This window comes from Xenopus tropicalis, chromosome 3 (genome assembly GCF_000004195.4).
Source record: "Xenopus tropicalis strain Nigerian chromosome 3, UCB_Xtro_10.0, whole genome shotgun sequence".
NCBI lineage: Eukaryota > Metazoa > Chordata > Amphibia > Anura > Pipidae > Xenopus > Xenopus tropicalis.
In genome coordinates, this window is record NC_030679.2 from 95,871,867 (window position 1) to 95,885,918 (window position 14,052).

General features: G+C 37.2%; 1 protein-coding gene across 5 annotated transcripts in view; it reads left to right on the top strand.

Moving 5' to 3' along the window:
• Positions 1 to 14,052, top strand: part of shf (Src homology 2 domain containing F) — a 143,792-nt gene that overhangs the window by 31,892 nt on the left and 97,848 nt on the right.

Consider the following 14,052-nt stretch of genomic DNA (forward strand, 5'->3'; position numbering starts at 1 on the left):
AATGTAGTAATTTTATTCTTGGCATTTCTTCTCCTAGAAAAGCCAAGCACCTTGTGTAAGCCATTTTAAAAATTGCCTGGTCTGCTGATAAGGTCTTTAGGAGTAGAAATACTGCTCATAGCTTAGAATCTATTTAGTTTATCTCCATTATCTCCATGCTTTTTTCCTCTGCTTCAGGGAGGCACCTTCCTGTCCCTCAAAAATGTATTATTATTAGAGGCATCACTAATGTTTGACATTGTTTGAAAAGCATCAAAGTTTAAAAAAAAATTGAGAATGAATGCCTCCCCATCCAGCAGAGTTTTTGTTTCTAGCAGCAGCATAGGGATAGAATTCTAGAAGCCCATGCATAGCACTCCAAGATAAAAATGTGGCTGTATTCCATCCTTCTGATGATACCAATAACAACTGTAGTATAGTGTATTATAATCTGTTGTAAATTGTAGCAGTATATTGTGTGTGGATGTACTGTAAAATAATCCCTTTCGGTTATTTTTGCCTTTTTTTGTTTTTTTTTAGTAAAAATGTAATTATCCTATTATACTTATTTTTTATTTTTTTTTGCTATAAATGTTAATAATAATGTTAAATAATATTGATCTAATGCATGATAGTAGCAAATCCTGAGTGCCTATTAAAGAAAAATCCTAATCATTTATTTGTGTAGCACCAGCAACTGCTTTGTGTTAATTTGTGACACATAGGCATAGGCGGAGGGTGAATATTTCATCTGTGAAGGCTAAAGATGCATAGACTGATCTAAAGCTAATGTGAGACTTGCTGCTGGCGTAAAAATGAACTCTTCAACTACCACTCACGGTCCCCACTGACTCCCAGGGATACTGTGCAAAAGTGTGGGTGGAAGTGCTTTTTTTTACCCTTAAATTAAAAGGTATTCATACATACACTACTGTGAGGGTTTCTCCATTCATTTGTGTTTGTGATCAGTTAGTTTAAATGTGTTGTAGTTGGTTTTATAGCGAGAAAGGCAGTGGGTACTGACATCCCAAGCACATTATATACAGTCCAATGCTGTCTATATTTACAAAACCAGCACATTATATGCTGTGAGATGCAGTGGGTACTGATGGCAGATATTCAGGCCCTTACACTATTACATTGGCACTGATACACAACATTGGTTTGTTTCCCAGCTATGCAGTTTCATGAGGGCTCCACTGTAACTAACTAGAAATGAACAAAACAATGACAAAAGTAAAAAAAAAAACTTAAAAACAACAAATATATGAAAGCACAATTAGCTTTTTCAGGGGGAAAGAGTTAATTTAGGATGGGAGCAAGGGTGATAGGGATGGAATCTGCAGCAAAAGTTCAGAGTTGGTGAGGTTCTTAGCTAAATTTTACACCTTGCAGATATTACAAACTGAAGGCACTGCAGAAATGAAGTATCTCCCCAGCCCTTCCCATATCTCTGCCTTGATTGGTCAATTTTACCGTCTGTCGAGAGCTGTGCTCTTGATTGGAGAAGCCACAAGGAGAAAGATCAAATCAGAGAACGGCTTATTACAACAGAACCGGAGCTTGCAGGAATGCAAGAAGATTTCCCCAGTGTTAAAGATCCCAGAGCAGTGCAGAAACGCAGAGAGGTTTTTTTTTTCAAGGTTCCAAACGGGTTTGGGGAGGCTTAGCCTCGCCTAGCCTTATTGAAAATCCAATAAAAAATATTACAATAATTTAACAAACCGTATTAATAGAGTAAAAATGGTGTCAGAGGTGGGTATTTAGAGATTGTTTAAAGGTTTGGAGGAAAGGGAGAGTGTTCCAGAGAAGCCCGAAGTCCAAGAGAAGAATTCCCAATAGGAATGGGATGAAGTGATGAGAGAAGAAGAGAGACAAAGATCAGAAATCAAGTGTAAGATGTGTGAAAGGGTATATTTGGAGATCAGAGAGAAAAATAGTGTAAAAAATGTAATGGTGTAATTATGTGCAAAAATGTAATGGTGTAGGTAAGTCATCTCTCTGCTCCCACCAGCAAGTCTGGTTGTGGAATGTGGTCAGTTAACATATATCTGAACTGAACAGCTGAATGCAGGCATACTAATATTTATGGATCTGTTATTTCTAACTCACCAGAATCAAGTGTTTTCCTAATTTATAAGTTGTAGTTCCAATATTTTTCTTAAGAAGGAAGTTAGCATATTTTTCCACATCAGCTAGTCTTCAAGGGTGGCAAGCTATACAGAATCAGATGTACAAGTTGGTGTCGGTTTAATAAAATCCTGATTTACAGGTCTAATGTATGCTAGATATCTTTGTCATTATAAATCTAAACAATGCTTAAGGGTAGAAAGGGAAAAGGGGCTAAAATAGCTTGTAGGTGGCGTCATATTGGCACATTACATTCAATAAAAGGGTACATTTTCTGCATTTTAGAAATACATGTATAATGGCAACCTAAAAAGAATGCCACCTGCAGTGAAAAGGTTTAATTAGTGAAGCAAATGAAACATAACCTCTTTCTCATTCCTGCCTAGTGCTTGCAGGTATATTTCCGTACGTGGAATGGCATTGTGGGCCCTCTTTAACACTGCCGAAAGTTGTCTAAAGACCAGGCTAATATTGGCTCCAGTGACAAGGAACCGACATGATCATACAAAATCCAATATGGTTTCTGCAAGTGGATACTCCTGATAAAAACTAAATGCACCCCTTTAAGCACAAATTAAAAATTCCATTGTTGCCATAAAAATATAGCAATTCAGGAGTAGTATCCAGTTTACTGAAAACTAGCTTGCATTTTACTTGAGTAAAACTTACCTGAATGGTCCTGAAAGTATATTAGCATTAAAAGGTGATGAAGGCATAAACCTTAAATTTTATACAATACATTTGCAAAATACTGTCCAGGATAAATTGGAACCATTTGTTCCTTTTTTATATAATATAAATACACCCTGTAGTATAGTTTTCCTGGTTCCAATTAGGTAAACATATCTTTGAAGGTGTTTGTAATTCCCTTCGCTACCATTTTTCATCTCATTAGAGTATCCTCAGCACTTGCCGGTGCTCTTTTGCTTTCCGATTGGATAGTCTGTCACCTCCAAAAATTGCTGTTCAGCTGAACAGCAGGACACCAGCTGTGTACAGAATTAACAATGACCTCAAATCCTTGCAAAGCAAAATTTGGCAATGCTGAACAGGGAACTTTGCAAAACAATTACTAATTTAGATGATAGATATATGTTTGCCTAGAAAAAAAAATATTGTATGATTCCGGTGCTGTATAATTTATCTAGATGGCAGTAAAAACTTAATCTTCTCTAGGAGATCAGGAAAAGTCTTTCCAATTAATTAACTAGTATTGATCGTGAAAAGCAACTCATCAATTCAGGCTGCCTATTCCCTATGTTAGTTTGTTCTTCTTTGGTAAAACAGTTTTCTTAGGAGTCTCAGTCAATTTTAATCTTCTCACTGCAGCCCAGGGCTGGCCTAATACTTACATGCGATCTGCTAAAGGGCATCCTAAATTAAATTGCTCTACTTACTGATAGCACATATTGAGCATCATTCTGTACCTACCATGTTGGTGGTAGACATTTTTAGCGGTGTAAAATTTTTATAGGCTTCCAAAATCAGATTATTTTCATAGTGAAAAAAGATATGCCGCTAAAGTTAAAGTAGCAATATAGTTTATCCCTTTGTGTTCTCAAGGTATGGCCCTTAAAACAGTGTAATATGGGTCAGTTCTCCCCTGAGTTTTAATAAGCTTTTATTAGCTGACTTGCAACATTGTTTTGGGAGTGCCAGGAACTCATTACTGTAGGCTTCCCACTGTAGACCTCCCATTTGGCCCCCATTGTGAGAAAGGGCGCAGTGCAGGCACACTCTCCATTATATTTTTGATTCTGACATTCTTGGTAGCACGAGGGTCAAATGCTTTTCTATCTAGGGACTATAGCACCTGCTTGTTTCCCACTGGCACACGCTTCAGTATTACAAAACAACCAGGTGACCCTCTTGCTAACTATGCGCTCTAGGTTCCCCATTGGTTTCAGAGGAAACCAATAAAAACATATAAAGAGACAGTTTCCTTGATCTAGGGGTTCCCCCTTGTCTTTGAGGGTTTTTTTTATGCTAACAAAGAGTAGAAGGTCAGTGATATTTATGATACTATATAAAGATTTATTTTATTAAACCCAGATCACCAATTCTCTTGACATTTTTCTTTTGCACCCCTAATGGGGCAGGGGGTCTGCTCTATAGCTGGCACAAACTAAAAAAAAACATCTGTTAAAGGTAATAAAGTATGTGGTTACAGTGGCATGTATTGGTCTCATGAGAATTTACTGCAACAATGCCAGAACCACTGAAGAGATGGTTTACTGAAAGTAGTAAACTATTGATGCATTTTTTACCTAGGGTAATTTACATTACAACTTATTCTAAGGCCAATGCTTGTGTACTTATAAACTGTTTTGTTACGAGCCTACTTCTTCTTAGTAATATATTGACAGGAGGAATGCAGGGAGATTAAATAAATCAGGGCTGGAGTGCGTAACAACTGTCTTCCATCAATATATTGATCTACCAAAAATTACAATTAGCAAAGTGTCCTCAGATCACCCTATGTACCAACTCAATGATCTTCTTCCCAGAAAGAAGTAATAAAGATAAAAACAGATCTCCAAAATGAAAAAGATACTGGCACTTAATACTGCCATCTGCATAGGTCATCAACTATTGCCTGCCTACTATAAAAAAAGAACATTTTAGGCCGTGTTCGGTAAAATTGTATTATTACGTATTGAACTTCCTCTGACCTCTCTTCCTATAATTTTAGAGAGCAGAGCAACTGTAGCTACAATTTCATTTATGCTCTTGAAATTCATGGAATACAGTGGTTTAAGGTTTGCAAAATAGAAATATTTTTTTCTAATGCTTTTTGTTATAAATACTGTGAGATGATTTTTACTAAGGCTTAGGGAAAAAATGAAAGAATGAAGTCATGCTAAATCTTATGAGACAAACAAAACCCTCAGTTCAGTGCTGCACTTAAATAAAACCAGTGTTCTTCCACCAATATTCAGAAAGGTTCCCCATCCGCAGTGAGTGTTTGTCAGTAGGATGACTATTACTATATTACCTATATGCAATGCTTCATTACTCGTTCTTGCAAACAAAACATAAAAGGGGTTATGTAATAAAAGGCACAAAGTTTGCCCAGGTGCATTAACCCATAGCAACCAATCAGCAAGTAGAATTTACCGGTCATCTGTTTAAAAGCAAACATCTTATTGGTTGCTATGGGTTATTACTGTTCCTGGGCAAACTTAGTGCCTTCTATTACATATAGGGGAAAGGCTTTATTTTTAAAGACACAACAGGGTTTGTACTCGCAGATCAATTGAGGTAGTACTGTTATTGTCAGAGTCACTGATGTCACAAGATTGTGAAGACACTTGGCAGGTAACTTTTTGCCTGGACGTTAATTTCCTCAAGGGAGTCAAGGAGCAACTGTAGAACACCCATTTAAGGCTACTAGCTAGTGGTCTGGATGCCAATAGCAGACATTTTTTTTTTTTATACTCAGGGGCACATTTATTATAGTGTGAAAGCCAACATCACTCTTGCCCACAGCAGCAAATCAGATAGTGTCTTTTGTTTTCTAACTTGTAAGTGACAATTCAAATCTAATTGCTGATCCCCGGTGAGCTCACCGCCATCTACATCTACGTCTTTTGGTGGAGCACAAAGCTGCTCTTTTTAGCTATACCATACTATCTTGTGTTCCTAGAACATACTCCTGACAAATGCTAGTCCTGTTATCTGACTAAACCTAATTCACAGGGTCCCTGGGCCATGTTGACAGTAGGGAAACATCCACCTGAGTCACACACAGGGACTTGATACAAAAGAAAAAGTGTTTTTATTGATTTGATCTGCTCTACACACTTTACACACTGAAGTACAGCAATCGCTGGGTACAGTTGACAGGTGATGGCGTTCCTTTTACTCCCAGCTTCTCTGGTGCATCAGGACATGGGTCCTGGGTTTAATACCCGATTCCTGCCATCTCCAACTATTAATTATCTTCTATAATCTTTTGCTCCTAGCAACTTAGGCATTCATCACTTAGCGCAATGAAATGCTTGATGTCTCTGACTGGGAACATTCTTTGTATAGTTTTTTTGCAACATTTTTTGCAACAGTTTTTTGCAACATACATCTTTTTTTTAAACATGTATCCATTTGCCTACTAGCTACATGATTTTAAACTTAACCTTGTTTTCTAGCACTGCACTCCCATTCTATTTGCCTGTATATGTTGACATTTGAATTTATCTTGCTCTGGTGGGTGTGGGGCTTGTTTACACTGGTTGCCATGGTTACTATGGCCGGGTTTTTTTTTTTGCGCCATTTTATGTGGTGGGGGTATTTAATGTGGGTGTTGGGACATGGTCTGTTGGTTTGTCTCTGAGCAGAAGCACTGGTTGTGCTCGAAAGTCCCTGTGTGTGTGGCACTCTTACTATAATATTTTTGTTTTTGACCTGCACCAAGGGCATTTGGACTTGTGTAGGGTGTGCTCCTCCCTGTGTACATGCTCAGGGTGCAAAAGAAAAAAAGTTTATTGAAAAAACTCCCTACGGGTTTCTCCTGTTGCTCCTTGAAAGAGGGGATCTGTTGCAAGAATATTAAATTGCCTGCACCTCATAGTATAGCAGTTTAGTCAAGTACAAGTGTGGGGCTATACATGAAATATATTTTTAGTCTGTAAGTCAAATGTAAGAAAAATGTAAGAAAAAATGTTAGGAAAAAAAAAAGGTTGGAAAGCAACAGAAGCATTAAAAAGCAACAGAAGCATTTCGCACCTGGGGGTGCGAAATATGGGCTGCTCTCGTTAGACACTATTTGGACTGGCAGCCTACAGCAGGCTCTGTTTGGCAGTACTCATGGATTTGATGCAACTAAAGCTGTTTTAATATTACAGAGAAAAAGGAAACTATTTTTAAAAATGTGAATTATTTGATTAAAATGGAGTCTATGGGAGATGGCCTTTCCGTAATTCGGAACTTTCTGGATAATGGGTTTTCAGATAAGGGGTTCCATACTTGTATGTGTTATTGGGTATTAAATAGAAAATTGCCATTTTAAGAATTAAGGGCTGCCTCATTGGATCATAGAATTTACAGGGCACATACATGCTAGGCCACACCAGCCAATTAATGGGCAGAGTACTGTCTTTTACTCCTACACTTCTTTCTATTACCGTTAGAGCTGCAATATTTCTGGTCATGTGATCTATATATATATCTGATCTGATATATATATTCCAGTTTGGCGAGATTCTTTAATAGTTTATATTATGTTTAGTGACCTGTTGGTTAAGTATTCATTCTGGGGGTATAGTTTTCCTTTATGTAGAGCAGATAGTATAGGTATAATAGGTATAGTTTTCCTTTATGTAGAGCAGATAGTATAGGTATAGTTTTCCTTTATGTAGAGCTACAGTGGAGGAAATAATTATTTGACCCCTCACTGATTTTGTAAGTTTGCCCAATGACAAAGAAATGAAAAGTCTCAGAACAGTATCATTTCAATGGTAGGTTTATTTTAACAGTGGCAGATAGCACATCAAAAGGAAAATCGAAAAAATAACTTTAAATAAAAGATAGCAACTGATTTGCATTTCATTGAGTGAAATAAGTTTTTGAACCCCTACCAACCATTAAGAGTTCTGGCTCCCACAGAGTGGTTAGACACTTCTACTCAATTAGTCAACCTCATTAAGGACACCTGTCTTAACTAGTCACCTGTATAAAAGACACCTGTCCACAGAATCAATCAATCAAGCAGACTCCAAACTCTCCAACATGGGAAAGACCAAAGAGCTGTCCAAGGATGTCAGAGACAAAATTGTAGACCTGCACAAGGCTGGAATGGGCTACAAAACCATTAGCAAGAAGCTGGGAGAGAAGGTGACAACTGTTGGTGCGATTGTTCGAAAATGGAAGGAGCACAAAATGACCATCAATCGACCTCGCTCTGGGGCTCCACGCAAGATCTCACCTCGTGGGGTGTCAATGATTCTGAGAAAGGTGAAAAAGCATCCTAGAACTACACGGGAGGAGTTAGTTAATGACCTCAAATTAGCAGGGACCACAGTCACCAAGAAAATCATTGGAAACACATTACACCGCAATGGATTATAATCCTGCAGGGCTCGCAAGGTCCCCCTGCTCAAGAAGGCACATGTGCAGGCCCGTCTGAAGTTTGCCAATGAACACCTGAATGATTCTGTGAGTGACTGGGAGAAGGTGCTGTGGTCTGATGAGACCAAAATAGAGCTCTTTTTGGCATTAACTCAACTCGCTGTGTTTGGAGGAAGAAAAATGCTGCCTATGACCCCCAAAACACCGTCCCCACCGTCAAGCATGGGGGTGGAAACATTTTGCTTTGGGGGTGTTTTTCTGCTAAGGGCACAGGACAACTTATTCGCATTAACGGGAAAATGGACGGAGCCATGTATCGTGAAATCCTGAACGACAACCTCCTTCCCTCTGCCAGGAAACTGAAAATGGGTCGTGGATGGGTGTTCCAGCACGACAATGACCCAAAACATACAGCAAAGGCAACAAAGGAGTGGCTCAAGAAGAAGCACATTAAGGTCATGGAGTGGCCTAGTCAGTCTCCGGACCTTAATCCAATAGAAAACCTATGGAGGGAGCTCAAGCTCAGAGTTGCACAGAGACAGCCTCGAAACCTTAGGGATTTGGAGATGATCTGCAAAGAGGAGTGGACCAACATTCCTCCTAAAATGTGCGCAAACTTGGTCATCAATTACAAGAAACGTTTGACCTCTGTGCTTGCAAACAAGGGTTTTTCCACTAAGTATTAAGTCTTTTTTTGTTAGAGGGTTCAAAAACTTATTTCACTCAATGAAATCCAAATCAGTTGCTATCTTTTATTTAAAGTTATTTTTTCGATTTTCCTTTTGATGTGCTATCTGCCACTGTTAAAATAAACCTACCATTGAAATGATACTGTTCTGAGACTTTTCATTTCTTTGTCATTGGACAAACTTACAAAATCAGTGAGGGGTCAAATAATTATTTCCTCCACTGTATACTGAGTCTAGTGTAGACTGTAAATCAGTGTAATAAAGATGGTGGGAGTTGAGAGAGTGGTAGAGAAAGAAAGACAGACTCAGTCTAGCACAAAGGCATAAACAAAATGTAATTATCTGTCTCATTCTTAGATCATAAATACATGACTAAGGCAAAGTTACTCTGAAACATTTTTCCTTGTGACATAATCCAGTTTCATAAAAAGCAAATGGGTTATTGTTAATTAACTGTGCAGTCACAGTATATCGTATTATGCTTGTTGTCTCCTGCCAGCTAGGCATACAAATTGTAAAAAATAATAAAATAAAATAACTGAGAAAATGTTTTTGCACCTGGAAAACCTATTATTTAATGTTCCTTTCAGCTCAAAAGTAGGTACCTGTTTATATGGAGAGTACATCATTTGCTGCCAAATTTTTTGCTGCTTTCCATTAATGTAATTGATTCCTCACAGATTGTAGTGGATTCTAGAATTAACCTTCCTAGGGTTAAGCCAGGAGCAATGTTATTTCTTATCTGCCTCCCACACACTGCCTTGAGTGCCAGATAAGGAGAAATCTCCTGTAACCTCTGACCCCTGGCACATAATATAATAGCCCGAGGTGATCAATTTAAATCGGCTTTGCAGGGCTATGTAAGAAGCAGCTTAGAAAGGGTATCATTTTTGTAATTACTTCTTCAGCATTATTTTGTAGCAGGCAGAACACTGCACTGTAACATTAGTGGAGATCAAGTGAAAGAGGTGTAGCATTATAAGAAAAACTTAAAATGTGTAGATGAGGGAGACCTGTTCATTACATTTCTGTTAGTTAACTTTTCATAGGCCATAGTCTTATTTATAGCAACTATGCACTTGGTCTTTATTATTTTTTTTTTTATAGTTTATGAATTATTTGACTCTTCTACATCTTACAGCTTTCAAATGGAGGTCACTGACCCCACCAGTAACCCCCATTTTTAAGACTACACTTTTATTATTTTTATTGTTATTCTTTATCTTTCTACTCAGTCCCCTCCTATTCATATTTCTCTTTCTTTCAAACCACTGCATGATTGCAATGGGAAACAAGACCCTATCAACCAGATAGCTGCCGAAATTCCAAACCAGGGACCTGCTGAATAAAGCTAAATAACTGAAAGACCACAAATAAAAAAAATGAAAACCATTTTCTATATCATACTGAAAGTTATTTTTAAGGTGAACAACCCCTTTAATAATAACAATCTCTACATAATCATATTGGTGATGATACAATATGCTGTGTGCACATTTAAAAAAAAAAAAAAAAAGATTTATAGTACTTCTACTTTTAAATTATATGAAATACAAATGTTCATCAATAGTTATGTTTACATCATTTTAATATTAATAATGATTCATTTCCTTCATAAATACTATAGAGGAGCCAGTGTTATAAAAGCCACACTATAGTAGTAGTACAGGTTCTGCTGTAAAAATTAATTTATATTCCCTTACTTTGAGAGCTGATGAATGGTAATGGTGGATTAGTTTACAGTGAAGAAGAAATGCTTATAGAGAATAATAACTATTAATGTACATGGGGGCCTGTACAATATATTCTCTGCTGTTGCCTCTCCATGAAGCAGTTGTTCAACATGATGTAAAAATGCCAGAAGACTTCACTCCCATTCCTTGGTGGTCCCTGATTGCAGATGGCATATTCACTGGGAAATGTGGCTCTTCAAATATTATGCATTTGCAGCAAATTGTTGCATGGCGTAAAGGGGTTAACATTGACTCTATTCGCATCTACAACACAAATGTACTTCCTTTCCATGATGTCCCTTTCCTGTATTATTTTTTTAGCTTCTGTACTGAGACATAAAGCTTATTCACAAAAGTAGTTTCTAATCGTACCTGTACACAATGTGTAATATAAGATTTAGTAAGACATAAGGGAAGGGTCATCCTGCATGTTTTATTATATTATGTTTTATAATTATAATTATACACTTACTGCACAGTCTTCCCTTGCTTCTCTGGCATTTAACAGTACTATTTTCCCTTGCCTATAAAAAGCCCACTTCACTTTCTCTGTAGAAATAATTGAATTGCACTTTATTCATAGCTTTTAGTGATGGTTGCCTTCTCACTGGTAACATGCTGTGTTCGTATTTATATTGTATAAACTGTAGGTGAAATATTACCTGCTTTTGTAAACCTGGCTTAATTTTGATATTAACCTTTTCAGAACTGTTTAATTCTTGCTTTCATTTCTTTTCAATAAAAATAGTGATTTTTGGTGCCGCTACTACTATTAAATGATGTTTTAGCCACTGCTTGTGCTGGCAGCCTTTTCCCACAAGCGGCTGGATGGGTGTGAGAGTACCACGGAAGTATATTGTATCGCCATAGGTCACAAAGACATAAGCACACCAGCAGTGACAGGCCAATCTATAAATAAATTACAGTCTTGAGTAGAAAGATGTGGGGGTGGAGAGTGAACAAGAGAGAAGAAAGAGCCCTGCTGTTTTAGTGTTTAGCTTACAGCATATGGCTTTATGGGCATTTTATTTCCTTTTGTTTGAAGCTATTGAAATTGATACTTCTGTATTTCATGTGGCCTAATCCTTGGCATTGTTTTACCCTTTGTAAATGCTCTCAGAGGTTGTAAAAGAATTTATGTCTCTTTTCTGATCACAAAAACAGTAAATGGATTTGACAGCAGTAATAAGTTTTAATCCAATTCGATAAAGAAACTTGGCAACATGTACAATGGTGACATACATTTTATTGACATTTACTGAAATAGTTTCCCTAAACAGCAGAGAAAATATGGTTTATTTTACATGTCAGAAGTTAAATTAAAGTAATAACTAATCACATGTTTTGACGTGATTCAACTACTAAATCAAGTTTTCCTGGGATTGCGCATATTTTTTATAGTGTTTTGAGTTCTTTCTATAAATCAAAATACATTTTTAATTATAGGTTTTAATGAGGAATCTCCGATTTGATTTATCCTTTAAAGGAAAAAAACACACTAGATTAGTGTTAAGCAGTATAGTACTTTAAAAATATATGCTAAATATATCGAATTCCAGGGATTCCTGCCAAAATCTCCCATTCTTAGGGGCACATTCATCAAAGTACGAGTTCAAATCTCAAAATGGGTAAAATTCGGATTAGATACAATAATTTCTGATGATGACAAATATCACGAAAATGCTTACGAAAAAATTGTATTAGTCACGATAATATCGTATTGGCGATCTGATTGTTCTGACCCTTGGTGCAGGTTGTGTTTTATTTTGCATTTTGTATTCCGTGCACAAGGGCGGCTATCTATTAGCATTTAGGAGTGAGGTGCTGTTGTGAGGATTTTTATATATATATATATATATATATATATATATATATATATTTCGCAAGCCTACTGATAAAAATGTGCTCCTTCATTTTAGTAGCGGTCATCCTCCATCTTTAAAGAAATCTTTACCCATTTCTCAGTTCTGTCGGGTACTGAGGAACAATTCTGACACAGATTGCAGAAATCCAAATTAAGGAGATGTATTATCGGCTTGCTTATCTACTGCTCGTATTCGGAGTGCTCTGTCACAAAAGGAAACAGAAAGATTGCCAGTGCTCAGTTTGCCTTTAAAAAATAATTTTTACAAAAACTGAGGTGTTGGCACCCGAGCTTACATAATTTGGCCAGTGTGATACTAACACCTCAGTTTTTGTAAAAATTATTTTTAAAGGCAAACTGAGCACTGGCAATCTTTCTGTTTCCTTTTGTGTACAAATAATCGTTTCTAGCAGCTGGTCAACTCCAGAAAGTGGGTTAAACCAAGCACTGGCACAAGGGTGTTTCTAGCAGCTGGTCAACACTACAGCCTTGGTTAGACAGAGCTCTGGCAATTTTTTTCTGTTTTGGCTTGGATCAGACCCTTCATTGTACTTAAGTCCTACACTGCCTATTAACATTAAAAGTCTGTGATGCAATTAAAATTAAGAACCAAGTCATAGTTTCTCTTTTGGTGTCCTAGTCTAGCAGTTCTTTATTTTTAGAACATGTGAGTACAATGATGAGGGTGAGTACATCTAGGTATCACATTATGCAAGATACTTGTTAAAATGAATTTTATTTCTTTTTAAATCTAATATGATTTGTTTATTTTTTTTGTCATGCACCAGATTCTACTTTAGAGTAAAGCAATTTACATTAAGCCAAGGTCCTTTTGTGGGTTGAAAATTATGACTATCATTGGGGCAAAAGCCATTTGTCAGGTATAGCCCGTTTAGCAGAGTGTAATTATTGTAGAAAAAAAAGAAGAGCTAATATCATATCATGAAAAAAACAGTTCACGCAGAATGAGGAAGAATTAAATGTGCAAAGCTCTTTTTTTTTTGTGGCAGTTCTTTAGTGACCTTGGCAGTGGGGGAAGAATAAACACTTGTTTTTCTTGATGCTGGCAGAGCAATTACAAATGAATTATTTAGCACTACTGTACAAATAAAATCACCCATTGATGCGTGTTCTCTGTCATTTTAGCAGGTTGAGATGCTGACATAAATGAGATATTAAAGGGGTCAGTAATGCAGTTCTATATTTCTGTATGCTAAAGACTACCCTGTAACACATATGCCCATGTTCTGCACCTGAAGCAACCTGATGTATTTGAGATTAGCTCTCTACAACTGGACTGGTAGAAGGGGGTTAATTTCACATGGCCTTTCTTTCTACCAGCTACATTATAGGTTCTGTCATTAGGTATGCAGAGCTGTCAAACCACCCCCCACACATTTTTTGGGGAGTTACCCAATTTTGGATTCTCTCCCCCAGTCTCCTTTCACCCACTGGTATTCTTCTGTATTTTTGCGTTTTCACGTTAAATTTCGGCTGTGCATGTGCAGTAAGCATTCTGTGAGGTCATAGGAAGCATTTATGCATGCGTGAGTAGCATTTTAGCGGCTTCAGGAAGGCATTGGCATATGACATC